This window comes from Oryzias latipes, chromosome 21 (genome assembly GCF_002234675.1).
Source record: "Oryzias latipes chromosome 21, ASM223467v1".
Classification (NCBI taxonomy): domain Eukaryota; kingdom Metazoa; phylum Chordata; class Actinopteri; order Beloniformes; family Adrianichthyidae; genus Oryzias; species Oryzias latipes.
This window is the reverse complement of record NC_019879.2, coordinates 15,218,329-15,225,843: the sequence shown is the minus strand read 5'-3', so window position 1 is coordinate 15,225,843 and position 7,515 is coordinate 15,218,329.

The following is a 7,515-nucleotide window of genomic DNA, read 5'->3' as shown; positions in this document are numbered from 1 at the left end:
TCTTTTCAACAGTGGTGTCCTCCTTGGTCGTCTGCCATGAAGTCCACTCTGGCTCAAACAATGACGAACGGTGGGATCTGACACTGATGTACCTTGATCTAGGAGTTCACCTTTAATGTCTTTGGAGGTTGTTCTGGGCTCTTTGGATACAATTCCAACTATCCATCTCCTCAATTTGTCCTCAATTTTCCTCTTCCGGCCACGTCCAGGGACGTTGGCTACTGTCCCGTGGGTCTTAAACTTCTGAATAATATGTGCCACTGTCATCACAGGAACTTCAAGCTGCTTAGAGATGGTTTTATAGCCTTTACCTTTACCATGTTTGTCTATAATTTTGTTTCTAATGTCCTGGGACAATTCTCTCCTTGGCTTTCTGTTGTTCATATTCAGTGTGATACACACCTTTTCACCAAACAGCAACGTGACTATTTGTCTCCCTTTAAATAGGCAGACTGACTGATTATGGGTTTGAAAACAGCTGTGATGTCAATTAAAGGACATACCTGAGTTCATCATGACCCCCTGGGCAATTAGTTCTCAGATTTTTATGGAGGTACCATCATTTTTGTCCAGCCCCATTTCATTAGTTTCTTTTTTTAAATAATTCTGTTAATCAAAAACTCAAAAGTAATGGGGGATTTTGTATTTAATTCTCAATACATTTTAATGTATTGTTACTTTTAAAGGTTTCAAGTCATTTCAGTGAGCATTGTGGACTTTCCTTCTTTAACTGAGGAGTACCAACCATATTTTTCCACCACTGTATACAGATGACTCTAAACAGCATGTTTAGGCTTTTGCTACATATTTTGCAGCATGTCAGGTTACCAAAAGCACAGCCGGTGAGCGCCTCTCTACACTTACAAAGAAGGGTATCATAACATGCTCAAAGCACATGCTTGCTAGCAATGAGGATTTAACTGTTGACCTCAGTCCAGGTTTCTCCTGGTCGGTAACTCATCTCATCCTCACGCTGACATATCAGTAACACACCAGTGATTTACCTCTAACATGCCCTGCTTTTCTCCTGAAATACCAGAGTCAACAGTGTGCTGCTTAGCAACAAGGAATCGGGATGCAAATAGCGTCCTTACACCTGTGGAAAAATACCAAACACATGGATACGTCACCCGCATGTGCCGGCTTTAAGAAGGGCTAGCGTCTTGTGCAACCAGTGGAGGTTCACATGTTCATGGAGAGTGTTTGTGTCAGTTTATTTATTTACATCTCAGGATTACTTTTTAAAACTAAATTTTAAATAAAGTAAAACAATGTAGTTATTTAAACTAGAGATTCTTTTTTCTTTTACATAACATTTAACTGAAACAATAACTGAAAAAGAGAATTTAATAAACAAAGAAAAGAAACGTTCTAAATTATTTGTTAAATTCACAAGCCGCTACTCCTTTTTTACTCCCTTCTTTTTAGCTCCTGCATCCTTCCCCATTCAAATCTTAAAGACCTACTCTGATAAAAATTGTTTTTTTAACATGTTCTTGTGGCATTTATTTCATGATGAAGGACATATAATAAGAAAATTTAGCTCACAAAGATTTCTGAATATTTCTTTATTCAAATCATTGTAAATCAGGAACATGATAAATGTCGTCTGAAAAAATTCCTAATTGTCACATACAAAATACACGTTGCGGGCCACAAGCTCCTTGCTTTGCTCCATAGCTCCACTATTGGTCGCCATTTTTGTTGCACCAGCTGTAAGCTATGGGGGGGATCGTGTAAACAGAGAACAACGGTCCCCCCAACAACTTAAAGGCAAATTTCTAAAGAACTACTGCCACTCCGCAAAAACTATGTTATAACAAATGAGAATTTTTTGGGATTTTGGCTAAAAACAGCATAATCAACACTCAAAAGATGATCAGAGTGGGTCTTTAAGTTTGAGGGGAAATAAAGGACTTTTTCAACGTTATGTCAAACAAAAGAGATACTCCCAAATTACCTACATTTTTAAAAACATCTCACCACTTTTGTGTATACACAGAAGTTAAATATGTTGGAGAATGCGTGCATGATTTATGTATACTGTGTTTAAATGGATGCAGAAGCCATTGACTACACTTTCAGGTGAAAAAGGGTGGTGTTGCTCATCTCCTACTACCGGATCTGTGTCCTGCTTATCAAATGTCACAGCCACTTCTAGACCCTTACATGTATGTGTGTTCTCTGCTTTTCCTGTGTTCAGCAGCATGATGTGGGTGTGCTCGAAGGTAATGGTCTATGATGAATGCAAAGGCCTGGAAGTCCCTCTGTTTCTCATAAAACTGATATCAACAAAAGCATTTGATTCCTCCTGAGGCTTAACCCTTGTGCTATGACCTCACCCTTACATTGACGTGTTCTCCCTGCCATGACAAAGGTGGATAAAGGTGAAGACGATTTCATGTAATCCATGGACACCAGTGAAGATCACATATCATTGAAGAGAAAAGGTTCAGCGCACTGTCTTGTGGGGTCTAGATGACCCAACTCCAAATGTTAAAGTGCCTGGGATAGCACAAGGGTTAAAGAGAATCAATGATTTATTTTTTTATTATAAATTTTGGTTTACTGCGTGAGCTCAAGTTTCTGCCCTTTTATGTCATGAAAGGAATTCTGCACACAAGCAGTATCATAGTTTAAGTTAAAAGTAATTTTTGATTGTCAAGCTATGGAATTGAAAGAATCTTCTGCCAAATGTACCTTTCCTTTAAATTGTGGATTCATGTAACTAAAGGTCTGATGCAGCTCTTCATGAAGTCCTTTGTGTAACTCTGGTAAAATGTTGGATGGGAAAAAAAAGTATTTAGAACGGTGTTTGTGGCTTGTATTTATCATGTGCTCAATTTTAACTCGTTGACTCCATACTGCTGTTTGAATGTAAAAAAATGGTTTTGGTTTAACTCTCGGGATGTGAAGAAATATATACACACTGTACTTATAATGTTTCTTTTTTATTATCTGTGAATCAGACAGTGTTGCTATTGTGTGTGTATTTCAATATCAATACATTATAGCACAGAATATGCCTCAAGTTTCACTTTTTATCTCCTCTTTCTTCTATTTATACTCATTTTTTTAGAGGCAGGAAGATATCACTTTTATTTTTATTTTTTCTGGTAGAGGAACCTCCACCTTCTAACTCCTAGTTTCCAGCAAGAATAGATATGTTTTTATTACTTTCCTAACAGGGACCTCTTTAGCTGTGGTGGACTGTGGGAATGAAAAACATCTGCCTCTTTAGCAAAAAACAAACACACATTAATCTCCACATTTATCCTCAAAGTTATAAAATATTTTATTTTTATTTCCTAAATGTTTTTAATTGAAAACAACTGCACAACATTTTATCACAAAGTGCTGACAATAAAAAACATGACATCAAAAAATTGCTCTCCAACTTTCAGCAAAGTTTGCGGATGATAAAGATAAGAGCACAAGATTGTTAAAAGCAGAAAGGGAAACAAAAACCAACTGGTTTGAAGGAGGGTGTGCCAGATTTTCTTTGTTTCATTCGTAAGAAGTGATTGTCTTATCCTTTTTCAAAATGATTCCTTGTGATTGCTGATTTTTTTTGAGTCAAAATTATAAAATCATTATAAAAGGCAAGAATTTGTCAGTTTTTTAAATTGCTAAAACTGACGCTCACAAGTCTGTTTTTGTAAGTCAGGTCTTTTTTATTTTTTTTTACAAAGATTTGTGGGGTCACAATACAGGAAGTTGGTCTTTGCATCTGATACAAGAAAAATGGCACAGAATCAGATGTATAAAAGTTTTTTTTTTTTTAAAGGTACATCTCCATCTTGCACAGGCATCTTCCTTTAAAAAGAGTTTGGATTGAAAACCGATTTACTCCCAACATTGTTAATGACTTAGTAGACTTGATTTGTTTTAAACACTCATTGTGGCATTAAGCAAAGGCATAAAAGAAAACTTTTGATTGGCAATCTTTCAGAACGGTGTGGAATAATTGTACTCAAAATATCAGAAAGTAAAATCTGAATATTTTTATTTCTGACCCCAAGATTTTTTGGCAGATGGTGAAAACGATGGCAAACAAAACTGTGTTTTCACATTTACCAAATGCCATTAAAGTGGAGAGCTTTAAGATAGATAACTTTAATAAGCACTTTGAAGATTCTGCTAATGCTTTTTCTTCTGCCTTGCCCTCCAGGGTTTTGAACACAACAATAAACAATGCTTGGCTGCACGGTGGCACAGTGGTTAGCGCTCTTGCCTCACAGCAAGAATTCCCCCGGTTCAAGTCCCGGCTGGGGGACTGGAAACAGAACATCAATGGGGGACCTTTCTGTGTGGAGTTTGCATGTTCTCTCTGTGCATGCGTGGGTTTTCTCCGGGGTCTCCAGCTTCCTCCCATCATCCAAAAACATCCTTCATAGGTCAATTAGCAACTCTAAATTGTCCATAGGTGTGGTTGTGTGATATGTGGTCCTGCGACTGGTGACCTGACCTGCCTTCACCCATAAGTGGCCAGGATAGGCTCCAGCAGCCCCGAGACAAAACGGAAGAGAATGAATAAACAATGACCGATCTTTCCCTGGCCACTTCAAATTTTCTCTGCAATTGCTTCAAGAACGAGAGGGGGATGCTCATGTTGCTCCCTGTCCCCTGCCCCCCACACTGAGTGGGACGGGCCTGCGTCTGCTGCCGGGGTGTTGGTAGCGCTGTGGGGGCTCCTGCAACCCTGATCTTGCAACTCTTTTTCCATGCAGGGAGGGAGTATACAACATCTGAGCGGGCTGGGCGGCATCCCCTGGGGGCCAGGGCCCCTCACTTGGGCATACCGGGACACCCCAATCTTTTCCATCATTGCTCACAGCAACTATAGCATGGTCCTCAGGCTCACCGTACCCTGGCCCTGTCTGGGGCCTCCGCTGGTCGCCTGCGTCCGCCTTCCCACTCGGGCGGTCGGTTTCTGCCACTTCCCCCCTCTTGACCTCGGTGGGGCTGGCTGGCAGTTTGTACTGGTGCGCAGTGTGGACTGACCATGGGGTGTGCCGGCCTGCCTCTGGGGTTGGGGGAGGGTGGGGGCTCAGGACTCCCAGGCGGTGGCGTGCCTCTCGTCTGGTCCAACAAGGAATGCACACAAATATATTCATTCATTCATTTTCTATACCGTTTTTCCCTTTCGGGGTCACGGGCTGCCGGAGCCTATCCCGGCCACTTGTGGGCGAAGGCAGGGGATGCCCTGGACAGGTCGCCTGTCTGTCGCAGGGTAGGATGTCCACAATCACACATCCATTCACTCTCACACTCACACCTATGGCCAATTTAGAGTTGCCAATCAACCTATGAAGCATGTTTTTGGACGATGGGAGGAAGCCGGAGATCCCGGAGAAAACCCACGCATACACGGGGAGAACATGCAAACTCCACACAAAAAGGTCCCCCATTGAACATTGATGTTCTGTTTTTCATGTCCCCCAGCCGGGACTTCAACCGGGGGCCTTATTGCTGTGAGGCAAGAGCGCTAACCACTGCACGACCTTGCAGCACACAAATAGATAGATAGATAGATAAACTTTAATAATCCCGAAGGAAATTTTAAGTGTAAAATGTAATTTTCATAAATAAAGCTTAGCCTCAAACACAAAAGCAGTTTATACAAATATACACTCAAGTCTGTCTGAAGATCCATAAATTCCAATTGTAACAATAAAATCTGGCCAATTGTTACAATTGTTACAAGAGGCACTCAACTATTGGAGAGGACAAGTTTAAAAAAAAAAAGAAAGAAAGAAAGTGAGGTGCTTGTGGAATGACTTAATTTAGTCACTCAAATTTGCCAGTTCGCATACTCTGGATCAATTTTTCTTGAACCTGGGTGCACACATAATTGTGTCACAAATCACATATCTGTTCAACCTTTCTTTGCAAACGTGAATTTTCTCTTGAGTAGAAATCAGCAGCTATCACCCCTCTCTTTAAAGGAAGTGATGCTTCAGATTTTAATCGTTATAGGCCCATCTCCATCTTACCTTGTTTATCTAAGGTCTTCAAAAACTATTCAACAAACAACTACTCGTAATGTCCGGACTATAGAGCGCACCTGATTACATTTTTAAAGGATTCAACATTTTGTACATACATAAGCCGCACCTGTCTATACGCCGCATATGCCCACATTGAAACATGTGTTGTAGAATGAGGATGTGTATGTGCTGAAACCATGCACCACGTGTGTCAGAAAGAGGAGGGAGCACGTGCAGCGGAGGGAGGGGAGAGCTTGTGCCGCGCAAGAGGGAGCGCTCTCACTCCTTCTTGCTCTGCTCCCGCTCCTTCCTCTTACACACGCAACACGTTGACACATATGCTCATTCTACAACACCTATATAGTTAGTTCATTAGTTAGATAGTTAGTACTTAGTTGTTACTGTCACTTGTTAATAAAAAATAGTGTGTTGTGATGATTACTTGTACCGGTATTAATTTGCGACGCGGCCGCCGGGGGATTTTGTGTTGGGGGGGTAAACAGCGACACTGCAACTCCTGCTGCTTCATCACCGCGGTAATCAAAAATCCCACACAGCTCTATTCCAAACAGGGCCTGCGACATGCCAGTAACAGGGCAGCAATATGGTAGTAACAGCACTGACAGGACTGGTTAAAAAAAACACACAGGTAAAAGTCACTGGGAGCAGTGAAGTTTTCTTCCACAGCAGTGACACACCGTAACACAGCACTAACAGGGCTGTTTTGAAAAACATAAATGGAAAAGTTCTTCATCTTCCTCCTGTACACTGAAACCATGGAAGTCTTCCTCCTCAGTGTCGGATTGGAATAGCGTCAGATATTCTTCGCCACACACTCTCTCAGTGTCTCCTTCGTTGTAGCTGTTAGTGTCAATCTCATCCTGAGGTGAATTCCCTCCTCAGCTTGCGCTGTCCTCTCCGTCACGCAGCAGACCGGCTTTTCCAAACCCGTTGGTGATGGTGGATTTTTTCACACTGCTTTTAACGACTGCTTTTAAATTGAAAGCTGCATCATATGCATTTGTTCTTGCATTTTCCATGATGAGGGTCTGTTCATGCTATTCATTCACAAAGCAGGATATTACGTTAAACTTGCTTCTTCCTCGACACATATGCCCTATTCCCCCTGTCTCACTCCTTCCCTTTCTGCTCGAGCGACCCTAGCGGTCATTAGAAATAGTACATTAAAAAAAGGAAATAAATGCATAAATTAGCCGCATCATTGAATAAGTTGCAGGGTTGAAAGCGTGTGACAAAAGTAGTGCCTCATTATCTAGAAATTATGGTAATTTATCATCTTGAAATGTACTTTATTATTTCCACCATCCAGTCCGGTTTCCAAAGTGGACACAGTTGTATCTCAACTGTATGTTGTATCTGTGTATGTTTGGACGTCATAATTTTTTTCGCAGTGGAACATAAACAATATCAGGACCACATATCCGAAAGTCTTACTTACTAACCTAAATCTAACGTAATTATTGTTGTTAACGTCAGTTTTAACATCTTCAAATTATTAACAATA